Consider the following 13,576-nt stretch of genomic DNA (forward strand, 5'->3'; position numbering starts at 1 on the left):
TACTGCTCCTATCCGTTCGTAGATCACCCATTTATCCTCTTTGTGCGGCCGGCATGGCACTAAAATGCCATCGGAATCAACGAACCATTGAAGCAATAGGTTAATCAATGACCAATTAGTCAAACAAAATTAATATTAAAAAATTAATATTCAAATGTTAGATTCTCTGACATCCTGAAAAAAGTATTAAAATGTCAGATTCTTCTATCTGACGCTGGCTATAGAGTATAGAATCAATTTGTCATTTCATTTGTATTGACGGCCCCAGGTTGCACAAATTTGATTACCAAACCCTCTAAAAAAATGATTACCAAACCAACGATGAAAAGAAGACGTATGCTTTCTTTAACTATGTGAATGGTGTTTGCTTCCTTCGTTTGGAAGAATTTAGAGGAGCAGACAAGAAATGGCTGACGATTTCAAGAAGGCGGCAACAAGAAAAAAAGAAACTGAAAGAGAAAAAGATAAATGCGACCTGGATAGCTGTCCTTTGAGTCGCGAAGAGAACTAGCCGCTCTATTTTGTATGTCGGGATGAAGAGTTCTCCCAGCTCATCACCGGACACAGCGGTCACATTCCACATGAACTAACCTAAATTTTGTATAGCGGGAACTTGGAAGCAGCTTTCAAGTTAGGTCTGCTCTAGTTCCTAACTTTTTCTTCAAACTTCTAACTTTTTCATCATATCAAAACTTTCCTACACACATAAACTTTCAACTTTTCCGTCACATCATTCCAATTTCAATCAAACTTTTAATTTTGGCATGAACTAAACACACCCTTAAACAAATTAGCGTCGAAACAAACAAGCCCAAATACACCAAAAACAGTCTATCTCCTCAAGTCAAGTCTTCTCATAACAACTGCACCTCTGTAAGAGCAAGGTCAATAGTGCAGCTAGCAGCTAGCTCCAAAAGTTTGTCATATTAAGTAGAGCTAACTTAAAAGCCAACTCATATAACAAGCTAGCTACAAATTAGCTATAAGATGTCTTGGTTAAAGCATAAAAATATTAAATACTTCTGTGGGTATATCAGCTGTTGTGATCAATACTAACCTCTATCTTTGTGGCTATTTTGGTACACCACAAATACACACAACATGATTTCAGTAAGGTATTTGTGAAACTAAAAACTTTATTTGTGAAAGAAGTGCATCATTATTCAGTGGACAAAAGAGCACATATGTCCCTGAAACAAAAAAGATATTGTTCCTTTGTAATTAGGTGTTGTATTCACTTATCTTGCCGGGTTAGTCCAACAGGCAAGTCAATCCAAGCAAGAATATTCAGCAAATATGTCTATGTATGTTATATGTATACGAAAGTTGATCGATACTAATCTAACTTAGAATCCACATTACATAATAGCAGCAGCAACCTCACAGATGAGCACCAATGCGACCACCAAGATCAGCGGATGAGCCAGGAGCAGATGAGCGGAAGTGCAGGAGGAACAGGAGGCGTCGCCGGCGATTTCGCATGCATGCACAGACGGAGGGGATTTTGCACGTAGGGGTGGAAGAGGGAGAGGAACACCAAGCATCGCCGGCGATTTCACGCCCAAGGCTGGAGGTGATTTCGCGCGTAGGGGCGAAAGAGGAAGAGGAACGTGAGCGTCGACGCCGATTTGGGTAGTTGGATGAGATGCGATGAGAGCTGGAGGATAGGATCAGGCGGGTTCCTTGTGGGGCCCATATAATGCGTTTTTAATTGCCTTCACTGGCTGCATGTGGGAGGCTGCGCTACTGCCCGGCGCTAGATGAAGCGCTCGCTCGTTTCTCTCACTTCAATTCTTCCCCCTTAATCTAGGATTAAGGTGGTGTGAGAAATTTTAGAGCCAACCTAATTACTTTATTGTACCTGCTTTAAGCCTCGACAAACCAGAGACAAGAACCAATCCATGCCCCTTTTCCCAACCCCTCTCCCTCGTTTTCCACGCGCACGCTTTTCAAACTGCTAAATGATGCGTTTTTTGCAAAAAGTTTATATACGAAAGTTGCTTAAAAAATCAAATTAATTTATTTTTGAAAAAAACTAATACTTAATTAATTATGCGCTAATGGACCGCTCTGTTTTTCGTGCAGAGGGTTTCGGTTGGGAACCAAGTATAGCCAACACACCCCAAGTCTTCGAGTCAAAGTCTACCTACGAATACACCGACGACATGCAACAAATATATCCATGTCATCACATAACCAATGATACAACATTTTCAAACTATCAACGTCAGGAAGTTTACAATGGAAAAGAACTCAGCAAATTGCGTGGAAACGGAGCCAAATAGTTACTGACGTCTCAGTAAATCAATAAAGCTAACCAATAAACTAGACTAATGGCAACTGCATAGCTTTTGTAAACATGAAAAAAACTTTGGAAAAACAGTGACATCCTCGGTATTCTAGTAATTCTCTCCAATTCTATAATCCTTGACGTTTTGGACATTGACACAGTCTCCAAAATATATCTTTGACTATATTTTTCTATTATAATATATGCATTAAATTACTAATTTTTAATTTTATTATAGTACTTTGTAAAAGAAATCTATATACGTTGTTCTAATACCTTTAAACTAAATAGATTTAAAGTTATTGATAATCAAAATTATAAAAGTTTGATTACAACCTTGTTCAAAAGGTCAAAAATTATAGAACCGGATGAAGTATTATATTTATCTGGTGCAGTAGAAAGTTGAGTTGAAATGGAATCGAGATTAGTTATCCTGGTTCAATTGCCAGGTATGCAACTTCTGCTGCCTTTCCATGAATGTGTTAAAGAATAACACATGATAGGAAAAGAGAAAATCCCTCCTATATCCTTGAAATTTTAGCTAATATCCTCTATGCCCTTGAATTTTGCTTAATTCCTTGTATACTCTCTAAAATTTGATTTTGATATCTTCCATATCCCTTACGTCAGCTAACCATCTAATTTCTATATGACCATTTTACTCTTTGGATGAACATAATTGAAAATGTAAAAGTTTATCGCATGAGACTATTATAGTTATTTATGAGTTTACTGAGCGATAATTATTTATGACAATTTATTTTTAGATAATGAAATAAAATGTATGCATTTATTTTTTAAAAAGTCATAAAAATGAGGAGCGTTCGTACAAACATAGGACTACCAACATTCACGGTATTTTTTTTAATGAATGCTCCCGATAAAAAAAATCCATTGCCCTATTAAAGATTCAAATAAAAATTTAATTTATTACATTTTTTATTTTCAAAATTTATGTCAAAATTTTCTGCACTAATTATTTAATCTCATTAATTTCACAAAATGCATATATTATGCACTCAAACAAAAATTTGAATTGTTCTTCAAACTTATATTCAAACCTAAATCTAAATCATCCAGGGCATAAAAGATATTTGCAACCAGACTTAACAGTGAAATAAAGGAAAATGTAATAGCAAGGGTATGGAAGGGATCAAGTTGAAATTTCAGGGTTATAGAAGAGATCGAGAAAATTTTAGGGGTATGAAAGGAATTGAGTGAATTTACTCATAGGAAAAACACAAGAATAAAAAAACATAGGAATTGAAGTTGCAAATTTCTCTAACCGTATAGGAATAAAAAGCATAGGAAATATGAAGATGGAGCCCTTTGACAGCATCACAGGAAACTAACAAAGCAAAGGAAAGTTTTCAGCATGTTGTGCTTCTTGCTTATTTTTCGTATGAGATTGAACCATTTGAATGTAGTCCTAGGAAAAATTTCGTATCTTTCCTATGAATCAAAGGGTTCCATAGAAAAAATTCTTTAGGAAATTGAGTCCTCCAAAATTAAGGGGCCCTAAAAGGCAGGAAATTCAGATAAATAGTTTTTTTTTTATCATGACATCACCTAGGATTTAATCAGGCTCCACTCGTACGTTGTGCCTCCCATTTTAAGTATTACCTGTCTATCTCGGAGCCACCGGTTCTCATGGCTCCTTCCTTCCATAGGTTAAAATTAAGTAAAAATGGTAGCATCTATGCATCAACATGACATCCCCCTTAAGAGCAAGTTTAATAGTATAACCAACTACTAGCTCCAATTCATATATAGCCAAACTAATAGCTCATTTATACAATAGTTGCATACGACACTATTAATACCTGGTCCCACCTGTCGTATACACACTGCGTCTTGGAGTCCGTGCTACAGCTGGCTATAAATCTGTAGCCCGCTGATCTTCTCTCTCCTTATTTATATCCTTAAAATATGTTTGCAGCTGGTTTATAGTATACTATTGTACCCGCTCTAAGAAAAGAGGACGTTCAGTGCTACTACACTGTCATCACCTTCAGGAAAAACAAACAAACCAGTTTTGGATAGTGAAGGGTTTTGGACAGCCTCCATCTTCAAGTTTACAACTACCATGGTTTTAGGTCACATATTGAACAATTGAAAGATTGCTTCGAGCTAAATTTTTCATATAGTACTTAGACACCTTAAAGTACAAAACCAATTTAGTCAGTTCAGTACAACTCAGGATGGAGCATCTTTGAGGGAGAGAAGCATAACTTTTGTTGCTACGCATATATGTTAGTTAACATGGATGCTATTAGGGATCGCAATTTTCCCTGTGGGGACGGGGATCCAGCGGATACCCGCCCCTATGGGGCCGGGGACGAGGCTGTTTTTTTGCCCCGCGGGTGAGTCGGGTCGGGGCCCCGATCATTACCAAGGGCGGGGGCAGGTGTGAAAATTAACCCGTGGGTGACCCTATGGGGCTCCGAAAGTGTATATCCCATTATATGGCCCATTCAAAATAAAGCCTAATAGGCCCAATTTGGTGAACATGTATACAACCGTCAAGAAATACCTTGCCATCACCAATCTTATCCACTCGTGCAGATGCTCCATCGAGGGACTCTGGACTACTCAGCGCTCTACACGTCTGCGCCGTCGATCCCAACAACATCTGCGTCGTTGTGTCCCATCCGCCTCTGCACCGTCGCCAACTTCCCATCTCGGCAGCATCGCGCGCCCGCGCTGCTACCGGCATGGCCTCCCTCCCACTGTAGTTTTGCAGTCTCTCTCCCATGGCATGACGACGAGAGCAGGTCTCCCTTCCGCCCCACGCTCTAGCTTCTTTTTCGTCCAGAGCTTATCAACTGCTTCTTTCCTTCCGCACCATTTTGGCCCTCTCCCTTACCTACGGTCTTTTCTCTCTTCGCACCTCGCTAGCCTCTCCCCCCTCAGCAAGTCATCGGTCATCAAGCTCCCTTACCTCCGATTTCTGTTCTATTCCTACTCCACTAGCTTGAGAATACTAAACTAAACTTGAGACAAATGAGAAAGCTCTTGCTTGAAGTGTGTGAAGAAATGAAGAGAGTGAGCTCCTTAAATAGGTAGGTAATGACGGTTATGGCGGTTGGAAAGGTCGGTAATACCCTCCAACCGCCATAGGGAGGCAATCCACACCGTCCAGAAGAAACCCTGCATCCAACGGCGCCGAGGAGGGTTCGGCCGAACCATGGGCTGGCCCAATCCAGCCCATTTTCGGCTGGCGACCTCCTCCTCTGTTGCTCACTTCAGACTCGTGAATTTTGGCCCAATTCGTCGTGTCAATTCTGAGTTCTTGGCCCATTCATACATAAGTCTGATTCTCGACATCGTCCGACTGATCGATTGTCTGATTTGATGTCGATTCTTCTCCACTCTATGGTTATTCTCTGTAAAAGGTTAGTAAACCTAATACTAGTGGAATATTATTATTCAAACTCAAATATGCATTGCAAACATAACTAGTTCTCCTCTGGTTAGGTAATATTGACGGTCGAAACTGATCGCTAACAACCATCAACAATCTCCGTTGGGATGCTTGAAGAATTTGTTACTGGGGGGTTATTGTCTTGTCGCCTAGATAGGTGAATGCAAAGGACTCAGAGACAATATTTGAGTCGATTGTTAGACTATAGAGAATACCAACATTGTTCCCTTCTAAATGACATGGAATGGTTCGAGGAGCATTATTGATCCAAATTACTTCGAAAGAAAGCTCTGCCACTTTTAGCCATTCGTCACAAATAATTGATATCAGCTCCCGAACCATCTTTCAGATATTGGTATTCTATCGGATCAGGAGGTGGCAAGGGAATAAGTGATGCAGCAATGGGGGTTCCCGATCTTTCGATGAGAGGAGGATAAACTTCGATTTGAGGGAGGACACGACGTTGGCAGTCCGACTACAACTACCACAGGGGCGTTGCGCCTTAGCAACCAGTACACCAACTCCACGTTGTTGTTGTTCTTGCCGTGCCAAGAACAACTTTGAACCTGCAAGCAATTGAAGAATAAGCAAGAACAAGTTGACAAGGAAACAGCTCACGACACTTGTCAAATGATGAAACTGAAACAAACCAAAATGGGATTCTGAATACAAGTATTCGAGTGGTCTATCCGACACACGCGAGTACAAGGAATTAGCTGCAGCTAAACTTACATCCAAACAAAACCCAAAGTGCAAAATGGTGGCTGCTAGGAGTTTATATAGGTGGAGGAATGACCAGGAGAGGAGGTGGGAGCAAACCCTAGGTTTTGTGGACTCCTAATGGGCTGTAAAGATACAAGGCCCAAGCCCAAGTTTCTGATGTGAAGAACTATTTTCGTCATTCTGAGCAGCCTGGGTCAAATTTGATGGTGAGGCCACAAATAGCTGAAAGTAGACGACGGGATCTTTCCAACAAGTACTCATTTGCCCCGTTTGCCCTCCGGAGTGAAGAGCATTGACTTCATCAAATCAACGCTGCTAGTGCTGCTTGCGACCTGATTCCTGTCCCATATTCCTAACAACAAGTAGATCACAACAACCACTTAGTAGCACCCAATTCTGAGAAGAACTTGTATGATTAGCTAGGAATGACTTTACCTAATAATTAAGTTCACGAGCTCGAGCTCTAGTCATTGGTCCTTGCTGTACAATAGGCATGGTTGTATCGTTGGAAGGGATGTCCTCATCAATAGGTGGTTTCTTTTTACTGAAATGATTCAGGGTATTTCCATAATCTTCATCAAGATCATCCGTGAACATTGGAGTACATTTCAGAGTTCGAATTTCTTCGTTCTCAGCTGATGATGGCTCAGGAGGAGATTCCTCGGCCGAATATGTTGAAGTAGACGGTTCAACCCTTGATTCGGTTATCAAGGGTTCCTCGATCCTAGACACTGATGCCTCTGGGAGGGGTTTATTACATTGTTCCATGAAGGAGGTATTTTCCAGTATTCGGTCTAGAATTACTTTTCCTTCCGATGGGGTTTTATGAATGAATCATCATCCGGTAGTAATGTGTCACGCCCAAAAATTTAGCCCACATTTCCAGACTATTTTGTTTATTAAATCCCTGTCTAGGACTAGCCAGGGCACACAAAACGACAAGTAATATACAGTTCCAAACGTAAATAAAGCGTAAAAATATTTACAGAAGAGGCACCTAGTCCTCACACCGAAAAGAAAGCAGCAGCAGCGGAAAAGGGTGATCCTAGCGGGGCTTCAGCTCCACTCCATAGGCAAAACTCAACTAGGGTCTGAATCTTGGTCTTCTAACTTCGTCTTCAACTCAGAAGCACTACACTTCTGAAAAGGGGGAATAATAGTAAGGCCGAGTACAACCACCGTACTCAGCAAGCCACACCAATGATACAGATGTGCAAGGGGAACACAAGGACGGTTTGTGGCTATTTGCAAAAAGGCGGTTGTAAAACATTTTATTGAGCAAAACAGTAAAACTGTTGAGTAATTAAAGTAACATTAAATCTCCACTGATGTCACGCCCGGAAATTCACTAGTAATTTCCGAACTTATTTGTGCATAAAACCCTCGTCCAGGAATCAGCCGAGGTACACAAAGTGACAATTTAATATACAAATCCATCATAATAATAACATTACATACTTACAGAAGAAAAGAAAAACAGCAGCGGAATTAACGGTCTAGCGATGGCTTCAGCTCCACTCCCACAGGCAACTCAACTGGGGTATAAGCCAAACGTCTTCTCCTTCTGGATCCTTTTTCTTCAACTGAGGTTGATTGATTATTGCAAGAATGAGCATATGACATACTCAACAAGCCACACAACAAATATGCAAGTGCACAAGGATACCAAAGGATGGCATAATATAGGCTCATTTGCAAAAGCAGCATTTAGCAAAGATTTAAGAGTAGTAAAACAATAGAGTAATCATCAATTTTAATCAACACTGAACAGCACGCCCATGCTGCTCAGGCCCAACCATTCTGAACAACCATACCCGGCTGTACAGATCTGACTCCAAACCAGGAGCTAAATAAATTATTACCAGTTATAGCATCATTAATTATTGTGAGAGGTGTGAGACTAATCACGAAAAACATTGCTCAACCCGCCCATGACCGCGGGCATGGCTATTCGAATAATTTTACTCTGGCCAGAGGTGTACCACTGTACTCACAAGACACAGCCTCAACATCATGTCTACCATACGTCGCGATACTGGAAAGTACCCGAATAGAGGCTGTGACAGTACCCCTGCACAACACAACTCACCACAGTGTACTATTCCGGGATCATAATCACCCCCTCTATAAATATAACCAGAGGCATGGACTCCCAGCGACCCCCACGGACTTCTTGCCGCTTCTCAGTCTGGCACCCCGTAATGAATCATGCTATACAAAAGGTAAAGCCGTTGCCCACGCTGGCTTGTGGTTGGCACGGTTAATGTCTCACAACAGTAGCTCGCGAACCGGTCCTTAATTGTCATAAGCACGACCTTCAAAACCATGTGCTCACAACCCACCATTGACAAGTTTTAATTATCATTTAATTATTAATTAATTATCTTAACACGATTAACCATCGTGAGTTACCATTAATTATAATCATAAATAATAATGTAGTATGATTCATCCCATTAATGAGCTAATGTTTCTAAGCATGGCTAAGAAATTATATATATATAGCATTTAGCTGAACCAAACCAATATATAAGGTTCTAACTTATGGAATTATAACCCATAGGAAAATAAAGTCATCTTCGGCCATTAATTAATTGGGAAAGGCTCACCACCCGATGACATTCTAAAATAATGCATAAGTTGAAATAAAACATTAGCTTTAAACGGGTTCAACATGCTCAAAGGGTTGTTTGGGATCTGTGTGACTTGCCTTCGGCTTCCTCAAACGCTTCTGAACCTTCCTCAACATAAACGCTCTCCTCCGGAACGTCGGAAACTAAAGCAAATGAATAAAATCAACAAAACAGTATAAAAACAAGCATAAACAGTACATGTGGATATTTGTAACCTGTAGATGTCGATTTTAGATGAATTTAGCAACTTGAACCACTCAAATCCAAGTTACGATGATTTAGTTATGAATTTCCGAAGTTTAATCGATTTTCATCTAATAAAGAAACTAAGAAAAAGGGATTTATGACATCATCGCTGACATCATCGCCGGCCATGGCACTGCTTCCACGCGACCACCGGCAAAAGAGAGCTCGGTTGGGCTATCCGAGGACACCTACGTGAAGAGGACGACGACGCGAACTCACCGGTGCAAAGAACAACGACGAACGACGACAAACGACGTCCGGCAACGAACTCCAACGGCGGCTTGGCTTGACTTGACGGCGAAGACGGCTCTCCGACGGTCTTCGGCAGCTGAAAAGGGGCGGACGGGGTGCTCCTCCTCCTCACGAACCCGACGGTGGCAACGGAAGGCGGCAGAAACGGCCACAGCAACGGTGAGGCGCGGCTGAAACGGCGATAACGACGGCGGCGGCTAGGGCTACGCGGTGGCGGCGCTACGGGCAACGGTAGAGCTCGGGACTTGGGGCAAACGGAAGAGGACGACTAGGGGATGCTTTATATAGGCATGGGTGGAGGAGATCGGCTCAGGAACGGATGGATTTGGTGAAGGAAGTTAGGATTTATCCGAGTTCACCCGAATAAAAACGGCCAAAATTCGTGAGATAGATAACGAATTCGATGGGGGTTTCTTCGGGATTAGGTAGTGGAGATAGAGAGGAATCCGTTTTTCCAATCAATTTTGTAAGGGGATCAACGAATGCGCCGGATTTGGTGGAGGAAGCGGCGTCGGCTACAGGCACAGGACGGCAGCTCGGGCTCTGTCTGGAGCTGGAAGATGAACAGTATACGGGGACGTAAAGTAGACTTTGGCTGGGCTTCCTTTTCCTCGGCCCGATTGAAGGAGAGACATGGAATGGACTTCGGAAAAGAGAGGGAGAGGGCTGCAAGCTGAGAGGAGACTGGGCCGTGAGTGAGAGGACTTTTCCTAATTCGGCCCGAAAAGGAAAAGGGGAATTTAATTACTTTTCCAATTAAATTAATCACCAAAATGATCTTTGAATTGTTAAAAATACTTCCAATGCTCAAATAATTTCAAGAAAAATCCTGAAACTAATTTGACACACAAAGTACTTAACAATATTAAAACAGACCATTTAATGATTAATTAAATATGTGGGTAATTACTGAAATGTTCTTTATTTGATTAAAATTGGGAATTGAGCTCCGAAAAATCCGAGAAAATTCCAGAGAGTATAATTAACCATGGAGAATTTAATAAAAATTAAATCCATCCATGCTTTATTTAGGAAATTTTATTTCCCACATTTAACTTCATTTGTAAATTAATGAATATTTAATATAAATTCTAATAATAATTTATTAAATAATTTATAAATCCTAAGACGAAAATCAGGATGTGACAACTGATTAACGCTACACCACGTTGAACAGGCCCAACCAACCCACCTGAACTATAGTGCATTGAGTTGATTTATTAAGGTGGGACTAATCACGGTGAATCTGGTCGACCGCCCATAATCGCGGGCACGGCTATTCGAATAGTTTTACTCTGGCCAGAGGTGTACAACTGTACCCACAAGACACAGCCCCACGACACGTTTCCGTGCACCGACATGCCACCATGACATACCGGATAGAGGCCGTGACAGGACCCTTCGCATAACCCCCTCTAACCAAGCACACCTCACCTCAGGTTTCACCCCAACTCCTCGCAAGGCAGTGGGCAGTCCCCTCTCGTGCCTAGGTGAATCCGGAAGCCGCATAGGCCATCGCAGGGCCCATCCAAACCCCATCACGCCCACCCTTGCCTGGATGCGTCAGCTAGAGCAAAGCTACACTACAAGCCCAGCCGTTGCCCACGCTGGCTTGTGGTAAGTACGATAAGTTCTTCTAGGGCATCCCGCGAACCGGTCCTTAATTGTCATGGGTGTGACTAGCAAAACCATGCGCCCACAGCCCACCATTCAGTCGCATTTTAGTTGGATAATTACGACCATGAAACATGGTCGGATGTCTCGAGCACGCAGCTCGTCATGTCATGATACTAAGAGGTCTAATACTGCAATTATCCCATCAACTGAGCTAGTGGTAATTAAGCATGGCTAAGCATATAGTTCTAGCTAGGTCACATAAGTAACATGAGCTAGTCGATTTATTACCCAATGTTGACAAAGGACAGATATCAAGTAAACATAGCACAAGCAAGCAGATAGGTAATACCCGGATCCCATGTAATTAGCAAGACATGCATGTTTATTTGCAAACGGTAAAACATTTATAAATTAGGATCAAATGCTCAAGGGGAATGTGTGACTTGCCTTGCTTCTTCAAACAATCTTCCGAATTCTTTTCCTCGCGACCGCGGACTTCCGAAACAATGAAATCTACGTGCTGGCAAGCAAATCAAGCAAAAACTCTAATAAAAACCAAGAAAACAGTACATAAAATGTAAACAAATATGTAGAGCTCAATTTTAGATGAATTTTGCAAGTTGAATGGCTCAATTCGGAGTTCGAATGAACTAGATATGAATTTTAGAAGTTTTGAGCCATTTAAATGAATTCATAGAATTATTAACGAATTATTGCGCAAATATTATTTATTTTCTCAAAGGAAATGGGACGGCTGACGTCATCAAGGGGGAGGGGGCAGCGCCGGCAAGCGGGCCCCACCGGTCAACGGCACAAGGGCGCTGTTCCACCGTGGACCGGGACCATCGAGGCGGTCCACCGCCGGTCCACAGGAACCGACGGCCCGGATCGGCCATAGCCCATCGGACAGCCACGGGGCGGAGCAGCCGGGACACAGGCACGGCTCAGGCCGACCCGACTGAGCGACAGCACGCGGCAGAACGGCCACCGGCGATGACGGTCGGCGACGGCGTGGGGAGCGGCGGCGCATGCGGGCGGCGGCGGCGCACGCTAGGGAGTGGCGGCGCGGTGCGGCAAGGGGAGGCGGCAGCCGGCTGCCCAGCACAGCCGGCAGCGGCGCGGGCGCGGAGCGCGGCGACGACGAACTGGCCGAACGGCCACCGGCGGCGAGTGGCGGCGCGAGAGGGCGCGCGAAGGGTGGCGGAAAGGAGAGGAGGAAGGGGGATGCTCACCAAGCGGCACGGCACTGGACGGAGGCGAGATAGCGGCGGCGCTCCAACGGCGGCCAACGGGCGACGAGGCGGCGGACGGCGACCGGGACGACCTGGGGAGCACGATGGAAGGGTTAGGGAAAAGGGAGGAGGCGCGAAGCAGCGGGAAAACTCGGCCGGAAGCCGGCGACATGGGGAGTAGCTCACCTCGACGGGAAGGAGAGGACTCCCGCGGTGGATGGCAAGGGCGATGGGGCGGCCGAGGTGCGGCACCAGATGGAGAAGCCGACGGAGGCGACAGCACACCGCGAGGAGGTCGGAAACGACGGCAAGAGGTGGCCGGAGGCGACAGATGGTGGTGGAGCTCGGGATGCACGGTGGGAGCAGTGCTACGGCGATGTTTTCGGGGAAAGGAGGGGATGCCGAGGTGGAGCGCGGCGTTGCGAAGCTAGCGGCGCAAGCGGCGGGACGCGACGACGACGGAAGCGGCGGTGGCAGCCGGTTGGAGTCGGCGACGGCGGCGGAGAGAGGTGGTGAACGTGGCGGCGGCGTTTCGGCAATGGATTGGGGAAGGGGAGCGGTGGACGGGGTGCGGCACGACGCAGCGAAGCTATTGGGGATGGCGGTGCAGTGCGGCAGCGACGGGAGTGGCGGCTAGAGGCGGCCGGAGCTCGCCGGAGTGTAGTGGCGCACGGGCTCGGCGCAGAAAGAGCGAGGGAGAGCATGACAGGCTCGGGAAAGGAGGGCAAACGAGAGAGGAAGGCCGGGGGAGGGTTTTTATAGCTCCGGGAGGGGAAATCGTGGCCGGGATGGGCAGCAACGGCCGACGTGGTGAAGTGGCGACATGGGCACGTGGCGGGGGCAAACCGGCGCCGATTTTCATGGGGAGAGTGGGGGAAAAGGTGGAGGAGGTGGTGGGGAACCGATTTTACTCGGTTTGGGAGCGAGGGCGCGAGCGGGAGGGCGCGAGCGGGAGGGCGCCGGATTTGGCGGGACATGGGGCGGCAACAGGCGGCTTCGGGCGGTTGCTGGCCGGGATGGAGGAAGGTTGGGGATGGACCTGACAAGTGGGTCCCGCGGTCCCACTTGTCGGCCTGAGGGAGAGAGGGAGCAGGGGGTTATTTAGACTTCAAGGGCGAGCAGGCTGAGGGGGAGAGAGAGAGGCCCGAGAGGGGGAGGG

The sequence above is a fragment of the Oryza glaberrima genome, chromosome 4, assembly GCF_000147395.1.
Source record: "Oryza glaberrima chromosome 4, OglaRS2, whole genome shotgun sequence".
Taxonomy (NCBI): Eukaryota; Viridiplantae; Streptophyta; class Magnoliopsida; order Poales; family Poaceae; genus Oryza; species Oryza glaberrima.